This window comes from Felis catus, chromosome X (assembly GCF_018350175.1).
Source record: "Felis catus isolate Fca126 chromosome X, F.catus_Fca126_mat1.0, whole genome shotgun sequence".
Lineage (NCBI taxonomy): Eukaryota > Metazoa > Chordata > Mammalia > Carnivora > Felidae > Felis > Felis catus.
The window spans coordinates 112,618,702-112,639,888 of NC_058386.1; the positions used below are offsets into that span (position 1 = coordinate 112,618,702).

Genomic DNA, 21,187 nt, shown 5'->3' on the forward strand with positions numbered 1-21,187 from the left:
AGTCACAGCGGAATATGACTGATCTGAAAGCCTTTGTGAGGAGCCCTGAATCAAAGTTTGCAGTCGCCCGAGCTTTGAATCCCTCCCTCCAGCCGTCCGGTGACGCCACGCTGGTGGCGTTGACCTCAGGGTCATTCTTTTTTAGACAATTATGTTTAATTTGTGAATGCGATCTCCAAATGCAAAAGCTGCCCGCCCTCCCCTTGCCTTCCCTCCGTCCAGGAATGAATTCACAGGCCTCCTGTCCTAAGCGTGCAGGGAGAATTCCACTCCGGAGACGTTGGCCCGCAGCCTGGCTACTGGAGAGAATCATGAAATGACACCACAAAAGTGGGTCTCGTGGCAATGGGGCTTCTTCTCCGAGTAGGGAAATGGCCAGAGACTCTTAGGCTGTATCTGCTCTCCTTCTGGGTTTTGTTCCTCTGGCCAGACTGGGCTTTCTTCCTCCGTCTTTTTTAAAGCGGTCCTCATTTTCGCCTCTCTTTTGCCTCAATGGAAAGCAAGCAAGAAAGAAAAAAGTTTTGTCAGCACTCCTGTTCCTTTTGTTGTTTTCTTTTTCTCAGAAGCCTTTTTCTGCCTTTCTCCTAATCCCAGTTACGCTCTGTCCTCAATGAATCAGTGGGACTCCCCCTTTGTTCTCTTTCTTTGCTGAACACAGAAAGGTAAAAGTGTCGGACGAGGCCCTGGCACTCCGAAGAAGAGAAACCTAGATTTATTTCGATTCAATGCACTTTTTAGGCCGCGTCAGTCATCAGGAAGGAGTTTCAGCGAACAGGACCGAGGTCTCCCACTTCCTTACCTAGAACGCTTCGTTTCGCTGGTGTCTCTGGAAATAACACGCCTTGACCACACCCTTGCAGTTCGGACGCTCTCTCTGGAACCTGCTAGTGGTTTCCTGTCCCGGGGCCGTCTCCTTCCCACTTGGGTCGGGGACTTGGCAGTAAGTGCCTGCCCGAGGCAATGTCCGCCCGGGCTCTGGGACGAACTCCGGGATAAGACCATCTGATACCCACACAAGAAGATTCGCCAGTTACCAGAGCACCAGAGCAGCCCGCCGTAGCTTTTTTTTTTAATTCACGTATTGATTTTTGTGCTTTTGTCGGGCATCCAGTAAACGAGGCTTGGGACGACGACGAGAGGCTGTTTTTGTAAAGGCCGACGTGGCTACCCGACGACGTGGGCCTGCTCCGGGTTGTCATGGTGATGCTGTAGGCCTGAACACTTTCACAGGCTCAACTATGAAGTTTCTGCGCGCGCTGTTGTTGATTCATTTCTCCGCACCCCAACTTCTCCCTCACTTCAGCCGCTTCCTCTTTTGTTTCTCGCTTGATTTACGGCAGGCTGCTGTCATTTAAATAGATGCGCATTTTGGAATTCCTCCTTTCTGCGCCAATGCAAAGGGAAAAATCACCCATGCGGGAGTCATGCTCAAAGAGTTGGTTATTGTTGCTTGCGGGATTTCGACTCTCTGTGGTTGTCGAGCCTAATTCAGAGTAATTCAGGCTCCTCAGTGGGGGCAGTGCATAGCTCCACAGGAAATTATGATAGCGAAAGTCTTCCTGTCGAGCTCTGCACTTGGCACTACAAAGTGCCTCGGGCCGCAGCCACCTGAATAGGGTTGAATTAGACCAGACAACCGCAGCATCCCACTTCTTAATCTATTAGAGCGACATACAAGTGGCAATTGTTGATTGCAAAAATGGGATTAAGAGGCCCTTCAAGCGAATTGATTTTCTTGTGAGACCAAAAAGAGGCAAGAGAAGCCCTCGTTTGAATCACACAGCCAGAAAGTTTCATGAATGGGTTCCACTCCAAATGTTAGGATTAAAGCAATCAGTGCTTCCCCCCATGGGGCGCGCAGGTGAGAGAAATAAACTGCTTCTCCAAAATAGCACATGACACGCGAAAGCCAAGGTTCAGGCATCCGCCTCGCCAGAGTCCCCGGAATAAAGTAGCCGCTGGAAAGCTGCCTAATAATGGGCCACAGACAGATGATGCCAGTGGTTCCTCTGGGCCCTGCGCGAGCTAGCGTCAGCTCCAGCCGGGGTTTGGTGGGGAGTCAGGTGAGTCCCTGACATTTTTCATGATTCGGTCTCTGATTTGCCCGTGATGACACTCCTCTCCCTCCGGGGTCCGCAAAGAGCATGGACCTCAAGTGGCCTTAGATTTTCGTCTCTGGATTCCTTTGGAGAACGTAACGAGATTCTCTGCTTGTTGGATTCAAATGCCGTCTCGCTTTTTCCAAAGTGCCGTTTAATTTGGAAGGACATCTATCATAGTCACTTGTCTTCTGAAAGCCAAATGGCACACCGCCCGGCCTCTGCCCCACGGTGATTCCACAGGCCTTGAAAACACAAACTCCGTTCGTCTGACGCCCAAAGCTGGAACACATCATCTCAGGGTGATTGAAAACCGATCAGGAGCCTGAAAGAAAACACGTAGCGGGTACGCACGCGCAAGCGCCCATATTCTGATAGCGAAAATGACGCTGAGGATCTCTCGAACGTTGGTTGCTAGCATATCATGCATCACAAATGTATCTCGAGCGATCATTTATCTGGCGGCTTTAGCTGTCAGGAAATCCAGGGGTGTGGAGAATAGAAATGACACCGTGATGCCAACTGGGGAAAAGAAAGTGACCGGAGCAGATGGGGGAAGCCTCCTATTACCTCTGCCTTTAGGATCTGTCACATCCTAACCAGCAGCAGATAATTTGGAAAGCCCGAGCCCTTTGACAACCCAAGTGGCGACCGGCGGTTGAAGGGTGTTAGAAGAGGCTCCTGTTTGGGAAGATAAACATCACTCCAAGGGACCATGAACTCTGTGCGGATCTGAGACTTCTCAGAGGAAAATCCTGGTCCGTGAATGTAGGGAAGGAGAGTGTCCGCCTTTCCCTCACCTATCAGCCCAAGGGGCTAGGCGGGGGAAGGCCACCTTTGTTTACCAGCACAAAGGGGACCGGCTCTCCTGTCCCCAAAGGTCGCTTTGGGGGGGAAAAATGGCACAATTTAGACATTTGACGCGCCCTACGCATACTGACGCCCGTAACTTTTAAAAGCCCAGCCTACCAAGCTGGTGGGCGAGGTGTTCTTTATTTTTTCCCCGGGGAATGTTTTTTTTGTTTTTTTTTTCTTCTTTTCCCCTCCCATCTCGTTTCGTCTTCTTAACCTGTGGAGCCCGAAGCCAAGGGCCACATCAGAAACTGCTTGATGGAGTTGTTACGGCGTTGCGAGTCTGGAAAGCCCGCCGAAGCTCGTGTCCTGACGCATGGGGAGCACTGTTTTTGGCAGGGATTTCTGAAGCAAGTTTGCGGGGTGGGGGCGGGGGGACAAAAGGGAGCCAGTGTTCTGCAGTATTCCAGCAGCTACCTTGGCAGGTGGAGGTTTTTTTTGCTTTGGGTTTTTTTTTTTTTTTTTTTGGCTTTTTGTTTTGAAGGGAGGTCCTTGTTTAGACAACGTTTGCACAGAGGCTCTCCATAGATTCGCAAATGTGAAACTCGCCCCGGAGAAGAAAGGACGTGGGCATTTACATGAAAATATAATGGATAGATTTCATGTTCTCCTTCCTCTGCATATTCAAGGAATTCTTTTTCTGGGTGTATTTCACTTGTAACAGCCTTTATTTAAAGCTTAATTCAGAGGAACCACAGTTTGTTAGGTCTTTTCTTTCCCTCTGGATTTTCTCTAAACCCCGAAAGCAGAGGCGTTGGCCTGCATATAACATAGCAAGTATGGGCTACAGTAAGTAATAATTGTATATTTATCATAATGTTGCTTTCCCGGAACGCTATTCATTAACTGCCCCGTATTTAATTATGCCGAAATTAGCACAGGGGAGTCTTTGGCTAGTGTATTTGCACATGTTATCAATTATGTCCTAATAAATTAATTTGCTTTTCAGGATTCACCAGAGGCACCGGTTGGGCCTCTGCGCGCCTGCTTGACTGTTCTGACTTTGAACAGGTTTATTCAGCTGCTGTCTGCTAAGCCCCACAGAAAAGGACAAAGGCTGCTGATCGGCCTTTTATGGCTTATTGGAAACCGGTGGTCCGCACTGAAGCTCTGGTCAGTGATTAACCCGCGAGAAAACAAACTACACAAGGCTAAGTTGATGTTGGAGGAGGAATGAGCTCACTTCATTAAGGCTTGAAGAGGAAACCTTTTCTTCTTCAGCGCTTGTTCAAAACTTTTCAGGTCTCTATTTAATCACGTAATTCTCTCTAAGTAGCGAGAGAAGCCTGGTGCACAGCAAGTGCTCTTTGGCCACATGACAACTCCGAAAGATAAATGATATATAAATATCTTCATGGTTTTGTGCGCGGAGGAAACCAATTCTCAGTACTTCACAGAGCAGGACCCTGTGAGGCTAATCTGCTTGTTTGCTTTATCAAAAGGAATAGCCGGGGACCCTGCGTGCGACCTCAGGGGCGCCAACAGTGGTCTTCATATTTCTTCTGGGCTTTGCTTTCTTTGATAGGGTTTTTGAAAATGCGGGTGAAAGGTACCTCCGGCCCTCCCCGCGAGTCCAAACAAGGATTGGAAAGAGGCTGTGGAGGGGAGAGAGCGAGGAAGAGGCCTCAGACGATACAAATGACTGCAGAACTGGAAGATAAATCTCTTTGCAGCTAGAACACAAGGTAGAACCGGGTCTGCGTTGCCTGGTTCTGTTTTGGGGAGTTGCTTTCCTAGCATCATCTAGTCGAATCTCTCTCTCTCTCTCTCTCTTCGTCTCTTGCACACGCGCACGAGTGGCAACCTCAGCTTTGTAGACCATGAATACAAATCATAGATTTATGCAGATTTACATGACTTAGTTCGGGTTTTGGCAACTGACCGCTCTTGGGGGACGGGGCAGGGACTTCACGGTCTTGAATTAGAAGTCAGTGAGGATGGAGAATAGGTAAATGTCAAGGGATTTCACTGGTGCCTTCCCGTTCTGGACTGTAGGATGAAACTCACTGTTGTTTTGATCAAGCACAAACTGAGGGCCTCTGTCGCGGTTTGGGGGACATCTAGCCATCCTCCCTCACTTTGTCACTGCTATGTTTTTCCTATTAGATCTTGAAATGGTGCTCGAGGGCTCCCTCCCGCTCCCGGACACACATACTCACAGGCGCAAGCGCTCCTAAGACGTCGTTACGGGAAGACATTCAGTTAATCGGGAAAATACGCAATAAATGTGTAGATTGCATATCGAGGAGACACGTTTCACGACATCTCCATTATCATCTGGTGTATGTCGGTCTTCAGAAAACTCACAATCACCGGAGGATGAATCAAGGGAGAGGAAGGGTTCTCCTGGTGCCTGCACAACCGAAGCTCTGGTTTTCTGGCATCTTCTGTCCTCTACGCTACTTATAATCTGTATCTCTTCCTCTTTCCGTGCCTTCCCCACTCCCTTTCGTTGCAGTGAGAGGATCTGACAAAGCTCTCTGGCTTTGTGGCAGGACCGAACTTCTGGTTTGGGTGTCCTCTAAATAATCTTTCTTTACCGCTCCGTTCCCCTGTGACTTTATGCAGCGACTCCACGCCGTTATCTTTTCTCCACCCCCTCTAGTAGCCACCAGTGTCATTAACGCTGTCCACTTGCTGATGTGTTGGAATGTCCCCCGGTTAACGGTTTGATTCTTTCACATAAATGTTACACGAGTGCTTTGCAAACTCTCGTGTGTACCACGAATCACCGGGGGAATCTCGTTAAAAGTGAGATTTTGACTCGAGAGATGTGAGATGGGGCCTGAGATTCTGCATTTCTTTTTTTTTTTTCTTAATGTTTGCTTATTTTTGAGAGAAAGAGCGCATGAGCAGGGGAGGGGCAGAGAGAGAGAGAGACAGAGTGGGGGAGACAGAATCCAAAGCAGACTCCAGGCTCTGAGCTGTCAGCACAGAGCCCGACGTGGGGCTCGAACCCACAAACCATGAGATCATGACCTGAACCGAAGCTGGACGCTTAACTGACTGAGCCACCCAGCGGCCCTGAGATTCTGTATTTCTAACAAGCTCCCAGACGATGCTGCCGGTCCCCGGACCGCACTTTGAGCAGCAAGGCTCCACGCTGGTTTTTCCCAACCACACTTTACAAGCAGGGTGTCTGGGGTGCCTGGGTGGCTCAGCTGCTTAAGCTTCTGCCTCATGATTTCAGCTTAGGTCACGATCTCACGGTTTGTGAGATCGAGCCCTGCACTGGGCTCCGTGCTGACAGCGTGGAGCCTGCTTGGGATTCTCTCCCCCCCTCCCTCTCTCTGCCGCCCACAGGCACATACATTCTCTCTCTCTCTCTCTCAAAATAAATAAACGCTTATGAAAAAATAAAAGCAAATTTGTGAAAATGCTGGGTTGGCAGAGAATCAAGCATCTGAATCCAGGCACAAAAATTTAAGCAAAGTTATTGAGAGTTAAAAGGTGCCCTAGCATCAGGGCATATATCAAAATCTTAACGTGAACTAGGTTCTTCTAACATTCATAGACGAGCTTGCCAGCGAACACATATGCTTTTGTATATTTTCAAAAATTAAACTTTGTGATAACTGCGGGCAATGAAAAGGAACGGTTTGTGCCAAACTCCACAATTGGGGGGTAAAAAGCCAGAGCTCACTAAATGACCTATCATTATAGGATTTTAAAATGTTAAGGAAATTCACTACTAAATCACATCTTGGTAGCGTCATTTGTAAAGAAAGTGTTCTCAGCTGGGTGAATATTTTAGCCCTATAGTGGTATTTCAGAGCCGTCTTTTAATATCGCTGTAGTATTTATTCTAATTTATTTCGGCTTCTGAAATTTTCTGAGTAATGAGGTTTGTTAGAGTGGATGCTGGGCCAGCTGTATATCTTAATCTAACCTACTGTTCCCCACCCCCACCCCGTTATCCCTAAGATCTTTAGGAAAAGATTTCCACAACCTTTTGAGGCAAATTTTTAAGAACTAAATCTTACTACAAACCATAGTAGATTATGCTGCAGTTTAGGCCATTATTATTTTGCTTAGCCAACCGCAAAATATTTGTAATGTATCTGCTATCACCCCCAGATAGTGCTAGGTACCAGGGCAGAAAAAAAGATTTTTTTTTTCTTTTTTGGAGTACAACAGAGTACAAACAGCCGTATAAAAGAATGAGGCACAGTCTATGAACTGATACGGTGTAATTTCCAGGACATCTTATGAAGTGTAATGGAAAAGTGCAAAATATGGCATGCTCTTTTTTGTGTAAAAAATAGCAATATACGTGTGTGTGTGTGTGTGTGTGTGTGTGTGTGTGTGTGTTACAAAAACAAACAGAAAAAGGATAAAACAGAATCTATGGGGTTAGTGGAAACTAGGTGGAGAGGATAGGAATAGAAGAAAAACTTCTCTAGTGGTAGCTTTTTAGATACTTCTGACTTTTTAACATGTAAACATTTTATAAATTTCGAAAATTCACTGAAAAGGGATGAAAAGTCTTAAAACTTAGGACAAACAGAAACAAATAGACAAGTAAATGTCACATTTATAACAAACGACGGAGAGAAAAGGAAATTCACTTTTTTCCCAAAAATTTTAACATAGTTCTCTGACGATATACATCTTTAGCAGAATATGTTCTAAGGACAAAAAGAGCTTCCAGGTAATCGTAATCTTAGTACACATTGTTAGTATCACATCATATTTATGCATTTATGTCCACCTAAGGAGGAAGCAAGTAAGTAAATGTATTAATGTTACTAGGAACCCAGATTTTCATGGTACAAGAAAAGGGATTTAAGTAGAAAGTATCTAAAAGTAAAGGAAAGGGGCGCCTGGGTGGCACAGTCGGTTGAGCGTCCGACTTCAGCCAGGTCACGATCTTGCGGTCCGTGAGTTCGAGCCCCGCGTCGGGCTCTGGGCTGATGGCTCAGAGTCTGGAGCCTGTTTCCGATTCTGTGTCTCCCTCTCTCTCTGCCCCTCCCCCGTTCATGCTCTGTCTCTCTCTGTCCCAGAAATAAATAAACGTTGGAAAAAAAAATTTAAAAGTAAAGGAAAGCCCTCTAATGTTAAATTTGAGTCAAGAACATCAGTGTGATTTTTATTTTATATATGTATATATGTTTTTCCTAGCTCAATTCACTCAAAAGACTTAGAAGTAATGATACCCCAGTGACAATGAGGATACCTGGAGCTCAGATGTTGGTTTCTTTTTTCTTTCACGATGTCCGCTGATTTGATTTGATTTGATTTGATTTTTTAAATTTACATCCAAGTTAGCATGTAGTGCAATAATGATTTCAGGAGTAGAATTCAGTGATTCATCCCCTACGTACACCAGTGCTCGTCCCAACAAGTGCCCTCCTTAATGCCCATCTCCCCACCCAATACCCCTCTAGCAACCCTCAGTTTGTTCTCTGTATTTAAGAGTCTCTTATGTTTTGTCCCCCTCCCTGTTTTTATATTATTTTTGCTTCCCTTCCCTTATGTTCGTCTGTTTTGCACCTTAAATTCCACATGAGTGAAGTCATAGGATATTTGTCTTCTGTGACTAATTTCACTTAGCATATTACCCTCCAGGTCCATCCACGTAGTTGCAAATGGCAAGATTTCATTCTTTTTGATTGCTGAGTAATATTCCACTGCATGCCTATATCTATATATCTATATCTGTATCTGTATCTATATCTATATCTATATCTGTATCTATATCTACACACACCACATCTTCTTTATGCTTTCATCAGTGGATGGACATTTGGGCTCTTTCCATAATTTGGTTATTGTTGATAGCACTGCTATAAACATTGAGGTGCACGTGCCCCTTCAAAACAGCACACCTGTATCCTTTAGATAAATACCTAGTAGTACAATTGCGGGGTCATAGGATAGTTCTATTTTAAATTTTTTCAGGAACCTCCATGTTTTCCAGAGAGGCTGTAGCAGTTTGCATTCCCACCAGCAGTGGAAAAGAGATTCTCTTTCTCCGCATCCTCACCAACATCTGTAATTGCCCGAGTTGTTCATTTGAGCCATTCTGACAGGTGTGGGGTGATAGCTCATTGTGGTTTTGATTTCTAATTTCCCTCATGATGAGTGATATTGAGCATATTTTCATGTGTCTGTTAGCCATCTGGATGTCTTCTTTGGAAAAGTGTCTACTCATGTCTTTTGCCCATTTCTTCCCTGGATTATTTGTTGTTTGGGTGTTGACTTTGGTAAGTTCCTTATAGATTTTGGATACTAACCCTTTATCTGATATGTCGTTTGCAAATATCTTCTCCCATCCCTTCGGTTGCCTTTTAGTTTTGCTGATTGTTTCCTTTGCTGTGCAGAAGCCTTTTATTTTGATAAAGTCTCAATACTTTACGTTTGCTTTTGTTTCCCTTGCCTCCGGCGACGTGTCTAGTAAGAAGTTGCTCCCGCTGAGGTCAAAGAGGTTACTCCCTGTGTTCTGCTCCAGGATTTTCATGGTTTCCTATCTCACATTTAGGTCTTTAATCCATTTTGAATTTATTCTTGGGTATGGTGTAAGAAAGTGGTCCAGGTTCATTCGTCTGCATGTCGCTGTCCAGTTTTCCCCACACCATTTGCTGAAGAGACTGTCTTTATTCCATTGGATATTCTTTCCTGCTTTGTCAAAGATCAGTTGGCCATATATTTGTGGGTCCATTTCTAGGTTCTCTATTCTGTTCCGTTGATCTATGTGTCTGTTTTTGGACCAGTACCATACTGTCTTGATGATTACAGCTTTGTAATATAGCTTGAAGTATGGAATTGTGATGCCTCCAACTTTGGTTTTCGTTTTCAGGATTGCTTTGCCTATTTGGGGTCTTTTCTGGTTCCCTACAAATTTTAGGATTGCTTGTTGTAGCTCCGTGAAGAATGCTGGTGTTATTTTGATAGGGATTGCATTGAATATGTAGATTGCTTTGGATCGTATTGACATTTTAACAATATTTGTTCTTTTATTCCATGAGCGTGGAATATTTTCCCATTATTTTGTGTGCTTTCTTCAATTTCATTCATAAGCTTTCTACAGTTTTCAGTGTATAGATATTTCACCTCTTTGGTTAGGTTTATTTCTAGGTATTTTATGGGTTTTGGTGCAATTGTAAATGGGATCAATTCCTTGATCTCTTTCTGCTGCTTCATTATTGATGTATAGAAAGTCAACTGAGTTCTGTGCATTGATTTTATATCTTGCAACTTTGCTGAATTCATGGATTAGTGCCAGCAGTTTTTTTGGTGGAATCTTTTGGGTTTTCCACATAGAGTATCATGTCGTCTGTGAAGAGTGAAAGTTTGACTTCCTCCTTACTGATTTGGACGCCTTTTATTTCTTTGTGTTGTCTGATTGTTAAGGCTAGGACTCCCAACACTACGTTGAGTAACAATGGTGAGAGTGGACATCCCTGTTGTGTTCCTGACCTTAGGGGGAAAGCTCTCAGTTTTTCCCCATGGAGGAGGATGTTAACAGTGGGTCTTTTGTATGTAGCTTTTATGATCTTGAGGTATGATCCTTCTATCCCTATTTTCTTGAGGGTTTTTATCAAGAGAGGATGCTGTATTTTGTCAAATGCTTTCTCTGCATCTATGGTTCTTATTCTTTCTTTTATTAATGAGGCGTGTCACATTGATTTGCAGATGTTGAACCAGCCCTGCATCCCAGGTATAAATCCCACTTGATTGGGGTGAATAGTTATTTTAATGTATTCTTGGATCCAGTTGGCTAGTATCTTGTTGAGAAATTAAAAAAATTAACGTTTATTTATTTTTGAGAGGCAGAGAGAGACAGAGCATGAGAGGGAAGGAGCAGAGAGAGGGAGACAGAGAATCCGAAGAAGCTCCAGGCCTTAAGCTGTCAGCACAGAGCCCAGCATGGGGCTTGAACTCACGAACTGTGAGATCATGGCTTGAGCCGAAGTCAGACACTTAAGTGACTGAGCCACCCAGGCACCCCTCTTGTTGAGAAATTTTGCATCCATGTTCATCAGGCAAACTGGTCTGTAGTTCTCCTTTTTAGTGGGGTCTTTGTCTGGTTTTGGTATCAAGGTAATGCTGGCCTCCTAGAATGAGTTTGGAAGCTTTCCTTCCATTTCTATTTTTTGGAACAGCTTCGAAAAAATAGGTGTTAACTCTTCCTTAAGGGGTTGGTGGAATTACCGTAGAAAGCCATCTGGCCCTGAACTCTTGTTTTTTGGGAGATTTTTAGTTATTGATTCAGTTTCTTTATTGGTTATGGGTCTGTTCAAATTTTCTATTTCTTCCTGTTTCAGTGTTGGTAGTGTATATGTTTCTAGGAATTGGTCCATTTCTTCCAGATGGCCCATTTTATTGGCATATAATTGCTCATAATGTTCTCTTATTATTGTTTTTATTTCTGTGTTGGTTGTGATCTCTCCTCTTTCATTCTTGATTTTATTTATTTGGGTCCTTTCCTTTTCCTTTTTGATCAATCGGGCTAGGGGGTTATCAATTTTGTTAATTTTTTTTTCAAAGAACCAGCTCCTGGTTTCATTGATCTGTTCTACTGTTTTGGCTTTTTTTTTTTTTTTTATTCCAATAGCATTAATTTCTGCGCTAATCCTTATTATTTCCTGTCTTCTGCTGGTTTGGGGCTTTATTTGCTATTCTTTTTCCAGCTCTTTCAGGTGTAAGGTTAGGATGTGGATCTGAGACCTTCCTTCCTTCTTTACGAAGGCCTAGATTGCTATATACTTCCCTCTTATGACTGCCTTTGCTGCATCCTAGAGGTTTTGGGCTGTCGTGTTATCATTTTCATTGGCTTCCATGTACTTTTTAACTTCTTCTTTAATTTCATGGTTAACCCATTCATTCTTTAGTAGGGTGTTCTTTAATCTCCAAGTATTTGTGGTCTTTCCAAGTTTTTTTCTTGTGGTTGATTTTGAGTTTCATAGCATTGTGGCACGATATGATCTTGATCTTTTTGTACTTGTTGAGGGCGGATTTGTGTCCCAGTATGTGATCTGTTCTGGAGAATGTTCCATGTGCACTCGAGAAGAATGTGTATTCTGCTGCTTTAGGATGAAATGTTCTGAATATATCTGTTAAGTCCATCTGGTCCAGTATATCATTCAAAGCCATTGTTTTGTTGTTGATTTTCTGCTTAGATGATCTGTCCGTTGCTGTAAGTGGGGTGTTGAAGTCCCCTATTGTTATGCTATTATTAGCAATGAATTTATGTTTGTAACTAATTGATTTATATATTTGGGTGGCTCCACTTTGGGGACATAAATGTTTACAATTGTTAGATCTTGGTGGATAAACCCCTTAATTATGATATAATGCCTTTCTTCATCTCTTGTTACAGTCTTTATTTGAAAATCTAGATTGTCTGATATAGGTATGGCTATTTTAAAATCTAGATCATCTGGGGGTGCCTGGCTGGCTCAGTGGATTAAGCGTCCAGCTTTGACTCAGGTCATGATCTCACCCTTTGTGGGTTCGAGCCCCGTGTCGGGCTCTGTGCTGACAGCTCAGAGCCTGGAACCTGTTTCAGATTCTGTGTGTGTCTCTCTCTCTGCCCCTCCCCTGCTCGCGCTCTGTCTCTCTGTCAAAAATAAACATGAAAAAAAATTTTTAAGTAAAAAAATAAAATCTAGATTGTCTGACATAAGTATGGCTATTCCAACTTTCTTTTGGCGACCATTAGCATAATAGATGGTTCTCTGTCCCCTTACTTTCAATCAGATATTGGTTTCTAAGTACCATTCCCCACTAAAAGGAACATTGAAGAATGGCTGGTTACAGGGCTGGGATAGTGAAAACTACAAGGTGAGCCTGGAACATCTCATTGTGACAGGAAGAAAGGAAGCTTGAATACTAATGGGGTCAAGTCAGAAAGACACAGGGGTTGGTTTGAAGGGTTCTCAGTGGTCAACTTCAAGACAATTTTAATATCATAAATAATGATCTTAGTAATGGATTATAATACATTGAATTAAAATAAGCCATGAATCTGAAGTGATGGGGTGTCGGGAGGTTGAGAGGAGAAGGAAAGCTCTTGTTTTTAATGTAATACTAATTTTCAAATGTAGAAGAAAATACAGAATTAGAAACTCAACATTTTCCAACCACCAATGTACTAATTAATCAGACAAAGATCATCAGTGGGTACAAACTTTCATTGGAACCTGGACTGGGGAAAAGACAACAACATAGAAGGCGTTTTGGGGACAATTGAGACAGATGCTGTATATTAGATGATTTTATAGAATGATTATTACATTTCTTTTTTAAATTTAATTCCAGTATAGTGAACATACAGTGTTATATTTCGGGTGTACAATATAGTGATTCAACAATTGTATACATTGCTCAGTGCTTATTGTGATAAGTGTACTTTTAAACCTCTTCACCGATTTCCTCCATCCCCCCACCATCCTTCCCTCAGGTGATCATCAGTATGTTCTCTTCAGTTAAGTCTGTTTTTTCATTTTTCTCTTTTCTCTTTGTTCCTTTATTTCCTAAATTCTGCATGTGAGTGAAATCATAAGGCATTTGTCCTTGATTGACTTATTTCACTTAGCATAATACCCTCTAGATCCATCCATGTTGTTGCAAATGGCAAGATTTCATTCTTTTTTAAATTTTAATTCCAGGGCCGTTAACATGCAGTGTTATATTAGTTTCAGTTGTACAATATAGTGATTTGACAGTTATATTACTCAGTGCTCATCAAGATAAACCTACTCTTAATCCCTTTATCTATTTCACCCATCTCCCTACCCACCTCCCCTCTGGTTACCATCTGTCTTATTCTCCAGGATTTCATTCTTTTTATGGCTGAGTAATATTCCATTGTATGTATATATGTCTACATATCTATCACCTCTTCTTTATCCATTCGTCTACTGATGGATACTTGGGTTGCTTCCATAATTCGGCTCTTTGTAAATGATGCTGCAATAAACACAGAGGTTGCAATATATCTTTTTGAATTAGTGTTTTTGTATTCTTTGGGTAAATACTCGGTAGTGGCATTATTGGGTTATATGATAATTATATTTTTAATTTATTGAGGAAACTTTGGACTGTTTTGCACAGTGGCTGCACCACTTTGCATTCCTGCCAATAGTGCATGAGCCTTCTTTATCCTCCACATCCTCAACAACACTTGTCATTTCTTGTATTTTTCGTTTTAGCCACTTTGACAGATGTGAGGTAACGTTGTGGTTTTGATTTCCATTTCCCTGATGATGAGTGATGTTGAGCATCTTTTCATGTGTCAGTTGGCCATCTGGATGTCTTCTTTAGAGAAATGTCTGTTTCTGTCTTCTCATTTTTAATTGGATTATTTGTGGATTTTTTATGGTAACGAGTTGTACAAGTTCTTTACAGCTTTTGGATACTAACCCTTTATCAGATCTGTCATTTGTAAATATTTTCTCCCATTCCATGGGTTGCCTTTTACTTTTGTTCATGGCCTCCTTTGCTGTGCAGAAGCTTTTTATTTTGTTGTAGTGCTGATAGTTTATTTTTGCTTTTGCTTCCCTTGCCTCTGGAGATCTATTTAGAAAAATGTTGCTACAGCTGATGTCAGAGAAAGAACTGACCGTGCTCTCTTCCAGGATTTTTATGCTTTCGTGTCTCACATTTAGGTCTTTAATCCATTTTGAGTTCATTTTTGTGTATGGTATAAGAAAGTGGTCCAGTTTTCTTCTTTTGCATGTGGCTGTCCAGTTTTCTCAACACCATTTGTTAGAGACTGTCTTTTTCCCATTGAACATTCTTGCCTCCTTTGTCAAAGATATATAATTGAGCACATAATCGTGAGTTTATTTCTGGGCTCTCTATTCTGTTCTGTTGATCTATGTGTCTATTTTTGTACCAGTACCATGCTGTTTTGATTCCTGCAGCTTTGTGGTATATCTTGGTACCTGGAATTGCGATACCTCCAGTTTTGTTCTTGTTTTTCAAGACTGCTTTGGTTTTTTAGGGTTCTTCTAATTCATGAACATGAAATATCCTTCCGTTTGTTTGCAACGTCGTCAATTACTTTCATCAGTGTTTTCAAGTTTTCCAAGTACAGGTCTTTCCCCTCCTTGGTCAAATTCATTACTAGGGATTATAGTATTTTTGATGCAATCGTAAATGAGTTTGTTTTCTTAGTTTCTCCCTCTGCTACTTTATTATTAGTATATAGAAATGCAGCAGATTTCTATATATTAATTTTGTATCCTATGACCTCACTGAATTCATTTCTCAGTTCCAGTTAGTAGTTTTTTGGTGGAGCCTTATGGTTTTCTATATATGGTATCATGTCATTTGTGAATATGAATGTTTTTTCTATATATAGTATCATGTCATTTGTGAATGTGAATGTTTCACTTCTTCCTTACCAATTTGGATGCTTTGGTTTCTTTTTGTTGTCCAGTTGCTGTGGCTAGGGCTTCTAGTACTATGGTGAATAAAAGTGGTGGGAGTAGACATCTTTGTGTTGTTCCTGACCTTAGGGTTAAAGCTCTCAGTTATTCACCACTGATGTTAGCTGTGGGTTTTTCACTTAAGGCCTTTATTAGGTTGAGGTATGTTTCCTCTAAAATACTTTGTGGAGGGTGTTTTATCATGAGTAGGTGTTGTGCTTTGTCACGTGCTTTTTCTCTATTTACTGAAATGATCATATAGTTTTTATCCTTTCTCTTGTTGATGTGGTGTCTGATTATTACATTTCTTGGGGATGATAATGGGATTGTGATTATGTAGGAGACGGTTCTTGTTCTGAGATCTGTGTTGAAGTATTTAGGGGTGAAATCTCATGATGTTTGCAAGTTGCTTTCGAATATATAATACATGATATATGTGTGTCATGATATGTGATATCCCTACATATACATATAGGTACGTATAAGAGAAGGCAAAGGCAGCTAGATGCTAACAAATTGGTGAATCCAAATGAAGGGAATACAGGGATTAAATGTACAAATCTTTCAACTTTCCCGAATGTTTAGCATTCTTCAAAATGAAACCGTATGGGTGTGGGGGAAGACATTTTGTCATCCACAGAGTTGCTGGAAAGGCGGGAGAACTAGACTCAGAAAATAAGTGGGAACAAGGGTGGGTCTGCAGCCAGAGCCAGAGGCGCAATCACGTTACAAGTCCTATGATGGGGACACCGCTGCAGCTGCTCTGGAGCCCTGTCCCCCAGAGTGCCGAGCCTAGACACTGGACCAGTCTGCAGCCTCCACTACAGTTTCTCCCTGTCTCTGCTTCCATGTGTCACTAGGTCCCATGCCTCTGATTGACCGAGCTTTAGATCATGTGCCTACACCCTGATTGTAGGAAGCGTTGAAAAAGGCTTTTTCTAGCTTCTTTCTTAGCCACCTCTGCCTCACTCAGACTCATTTGATGAGAGATTCCCTAAACATAAGATGTACCCATACATCAGAAGGAGGTTCAGAAGCTTTTTTTTTTAAATTAATTAATTAATTTAGAGCACATGAGCAGGGGAGAGGCAGAGAGAGGGAGAGAGAGAATCCCAAGCAGGCTCCACACTGTCATCGCAAAGCCGCCTGATGCAGGACGTGAACCCACGAACTATGAGATCATGACCTGAGCCGAATCAAGAGTCGGACGCTCAACCGACTGAGCCACCCAGGTGCCCCCAGAAGCTGTCTTTCTTTGGCAGCCCTTAGTCTAAGCTAAAAATCATAAAGGGCTAGACCGTGTAGATCATTATGAAGTCACTAGTATCCTATCATTCCCCCATCATCACCTAGAAGGGCCCTTCTGTTCTAGTTCAAACCCTTAGCTGATCCTGCTGATTATATGAATGCAAACCCAGGTAGGGCACAATTGGTCTTTGGAAATTAGCGAACAGTTGAAACAGAAAAGATAAACAGAGATGTGAAGCCCTTGTGAAATTACCCAGAATTCATACATCATAAAGTGTAGAGCAAGTTATGTGGAGTAAATTATGCAGCCCAAAAGGTTATCTACATGAGATTCAGGTGTGTCCTCAGTTTTCATCTAGAAGCAAACAACCTTAAATGAGCTAAAGGCTTAGAAGTCAGAGTAGGTTATGAAAGTCAGATGCTCTATGTTCACATAGATAAATGGAAGGACCAACATGGAGACAAAGTATTGTGATGTGAGCACCACCCCAGGGGAGAGAGCCCTGTTGAGCTAATATGAGTACTTGTATTTCCTTGATAAGTCTCTCTCTCATTACTGCAAATACGAAGATGAATAAGGCCCTCGGGGACCTTATAATCCACTTGGAGAGAGAGACAAGATACACATGAAAAATAAATAACAATAAAAGGTAGGGCATAAAAACCAAATGAGGCGTACAGACAGGTGCCGAAGAAGGTCAGATGAGGGACGAATACTGGGGGGTGGGATGGTGACGTCAGGTTTCCATAAGGAAATGAACATTAGAGGAGGAGTTATCTGCAGTAGAGCCACAGGAGTGGTTGGAAGTTGCCATTCTAAGTAGGCCTAAGAACACGGGCTACGGGGTTTGGAGGCTTGGTTTTGTGTGTGCATTCGGGGGAGAGGGGTAGTGAGGAAGCTGGCCTTCCTGGGACAAAAACATGGAGAGGTTGTCGATTGTGTGGTTAGGGAAGCTAAGGTTCCTCAAGGGTCCTTGAATACAGGGTTTGGGGAAATTGGCTACTAGGTGAGCAGACTTCCTTTCTTCGTGAATGTACTCCTAATTCCTCACCTACAAGTCACACATGAATCCCCTGTACCACCACGAGACCACTTTCTTACCACTGGAACAGTCCTTTTTAAGGTGTATGGCAACTTCTTTGCTATCACATCAAGCAGCCTATTCTCAGTAGTCATTCCCCACCTGGCACCACTTGAATAGTGTCATTTGTCTGCTCAACAGCCTTCGTTGACTCATTGTTGGTTTCAGAACAAAGTTTACTTCCTTAGACGATAATCTGAGACCTCCCGAAGTCTGGCTTCAACTTTCCGTCCAGTTTATACGAATTACTACCATTTATTGAATGATTTCTATGTGCCAGGCACTGTGGCAACCATTTTTCATACGTGATCTCATTTAATGCATACATGGAAACTGAGGCACAGCTCACAACTGTAGTCTCAGCCTCTCACATGAGGTTAATACCTGTATATCCAAATGCTTACTTGACCTCTCCATTTGGATGTAAGGATATACATCCACATATCACTTATTTCAAACTTAAAGGATATTTAGAATCAAACTCTTGACTTTCCTCATCCCTGAACCTGCTCCTCCTGTAGTCGTTCTCCATTTGGGGAGATGATAATTCCACTTTTCAAGTTTTTTAGGCCAAAAATCTTGGAGATGCCTTTGATTTTTCTCATCTTTTAAAGCCACACGCCCGGTCTATCAGCTCTAACATCAGAATATGTCCAGGGGTCGCCTGGGTGGCTCAGTCAGTTAAGCATTCGACTTTGGCTCAGGTCATGATCTCACGGGTTTGTGAGTTGAAGCCCCACATCAGGCTCTGTGCTGACAGGGCAGAGCGTACTTTGGATCCTCTGTTCCCCTCCTCCTGTCCCTCCCCAACTTGTGTGCTCTCTCATTCTCAAAAATGAATCAACATTAAATATCTATATATCTATATCTACATATAGATATAGATATCTGCAGAATATAACCATTTCTCACCACCCCTACTACTCCTGGTCGAATTTATCCGCCACCTCTCCCCTAGATTTTTGGAATAATTCCATACGTACCGTCCCCACTTACCCCTTTCCTCCCTACTGTAGTTTCTCAACACAGCAGCCCTAGAGAGATCCTGTTAAATAAAAGTCATATTTTGTCATACCCCTGCTCAGAAACTTTCCAATGGCTCCCATCTCACTCAGTGTAAAATCTAAAGTCTATATTATGGCCAGTTGTTACGTCCTCAAAGCTGACCCAGTCATCGACTTTTCTCCTCCTCAGTCACTCTTCTCTGGCCACTCTGGTCTCTGTATTTCTTCTTCAATAATAGAATCTACCCCCCACCTCAGGGCATTTGCACTTATTATTGCTACAAATGTTTCCCCCAAGCAATCCAAAGAGTTTTCTTCCTTTGTTTCTTTCAGGTCTGTATTGAAATGGAAACTCATCAGAGAGACCTTCTAATGACCTGAACAAAACACCCAACTCCCTTCCATTTATGTCACTGTCTAGCTCTTTAGCCTAATGTATTTTTCTTCATAGTTAACACTCACCACTAATTGATACAGTAGAATATTGGATTTCAATAAATATTTGTTGAAAGAACAAAAGAAGATATTTGTCTAGAGGAAATGGAAGAGTCAGTATTTGAAGCCAGAACTATGTGCTTCTATATCTTGTTTCAAACTATTATATGCCACTGTTTCCCTACACAACTTTCTGTTCCAGTCAAACTATGTTAGTGTCCATGGAAGAATCTGGTACCAGTAAGATGATGTGGTTTTTTTTTTTTTATCCTGAATCACCTTATGTGAACATACAGCCAAACAAACACCAAGAAATTCTGAGTAATATATGTCAAACACACTTATAAATGCATAAAATAGGCTCACAAAGTATAGGAAGGCCTCAGGGACAAGACATGAAGAAGGGACTGAAAACTCAGATGCCTTAAATATTAGAAAATTGAACCAGTAGTATATAAAAAGGATGCTATATCATGGCCAAATGAAATTTATCACAGGAATGCAACAATGGTTTACCATTAGAAAATAAATCAGTTTGGGGCGCCTGGGTGGCTCAGTCGGTTAAGTGTCCGACTTCGGCTCAGGTCATGATCTCACGGTCTGTGGGTTCAAGCCCCGCATCGGGCTCTGTGCTGACAGGTCCGAGCCTGAAGCCTGTTTTGGATTCTCTGTCTCCCTTTCTCTCTGTCCCTCCACTGCTCATTTGCATGCGCTCTCTCTCTCTCTCTCTCTCTCTCTCAAAAATAAAGATTAAAAAAATTTTTTTAAATCAGTTTAATTCACCATATTAAAAGAATAAAGGACAAAAACATAAATAAGACTATCTCAATAAATGCAGAAAAAACTCTTGAGAAAAACTGAGGTCCATTAAAAAAATCTTGGCGAACTAGGGACAGGAAATTTTCTCAAGGTGATAAAATGCATCTGTGAATAACGAATAAGTAACATCATACTCGGTGGTGACGGGCTGAATGCTTTCTCCCAAAGATTAGGAATGAAGCAAGGACATCTGCGTTCACTGCTTCCACTTACCATCGTATTGGAGGGGCTAGCCAGCAAAATTAGACAAGTGAAAAAAAAGAGGCAAATAGATTGTAACCGAAGAAATAAAATAGTCTCCATTCAAGGTAGCATGGTTGCCTACACACAAAAAAACCCCAAAATGCTAAAGGACCTACAGAAAATTTACTGCAACAACAAAGTTAAGCAAGTTTAGAGGATACAAGGTCAATGTACAAATTTCTACCGACTAGCTGTGAACAATTGGTAAGTGAAATTTAAAAGGATACCATTTTCAATTGCATCCCGAAACATGGAATACTTAGGGATCAATTTAACAAAGTGTGTGCAAGACTTTTACACAGAGAAGTACAGAACTTTGCCAAGGGAAATTAAAGAACTAAATAAATGGATTGGGAGATTGGCAGATGTTATTGTTAGGACATGAATCCTTCCCAAATTTTCTGGAGTTTCAACACAAACCCAGTTAGAATCTCAGCATAATTTTTTGAAGAAATAGATAATCTGATTCTAAGAGGTGGGACAGAGCCTAGAATAGATCTTGAAGAAGAACAGAGAAGACTTCTGCTATCTGATTTAAAGAATGTCTATAAAGCTATAGTAATCAAAGGAATGTGGTTTTGGCATGAGGATAGACATGTAGAATAGAGTTCAGAAATAAACCCACAAGTATATGATCAACGGATCTTTGACAAAGGTGCCGAGGCAATTCAATTAGGGCAAGAGTGGTCCTTTTAGCAAATATGCTGGGACAACTAAATATCTAGATTTTTTTTAAAGGAAACTTGGGGAGCCTGGGTGGCTCAGTTGGTTGAGCAACTGACTCTTGACTTCACCTCGGGTCATGACCTCGGGGTCATGGGAATGAGCCCTGCTTTGGGCTCCATGCTGAGTGTGGAGCCCGCTTGGGATTCTTTCTCTCCTTTGTCCCTTCCCCACTCGTGTGCACATGCTCGCTCTCTCAAAAACTTTCTTTTTTAAAAGGAACCTCAATCTTTACCTGACGCTGTACACAAATATTAACTCAAATGGACTATGGACTGAAAGGAAAATGAAAATTACAAAACACC

General features: G+C 42.1%; 1 long non-coding RNA gene across 2 annotated transcripts in view; it reads left to right on the forward strand.

Annotated features, from left to right (window-relative positions):
- LOC123383396 overlaps nt 1–19,478 on the forward strand; it is a 141,555-nt gene extending 122,077 nt beyond the window's left edge. Inside the window, exons 1-4 of one of the 2 annotated variants that reach the window (XR_006593083.1) lie at nt 1,503–2,063; nt 3,901–4,064; nt 4,477–4,636; nt 18,996–19,478. This is a non-coding gene — a long non-coding RNA (uncharacterized LOC123383396). Of the gene's footprint in view, nt 1–1,502; nt 2,064–3,900; nt 4,065–4,476; nt 4,637–18,995 lie in introns of those variants that run through there. The other variant, XR_006593084.1, reaches the window with a different exon arrangement.
- Nucleotides 19,479–21,187: the final 1,709 nt, after the last annotated feature.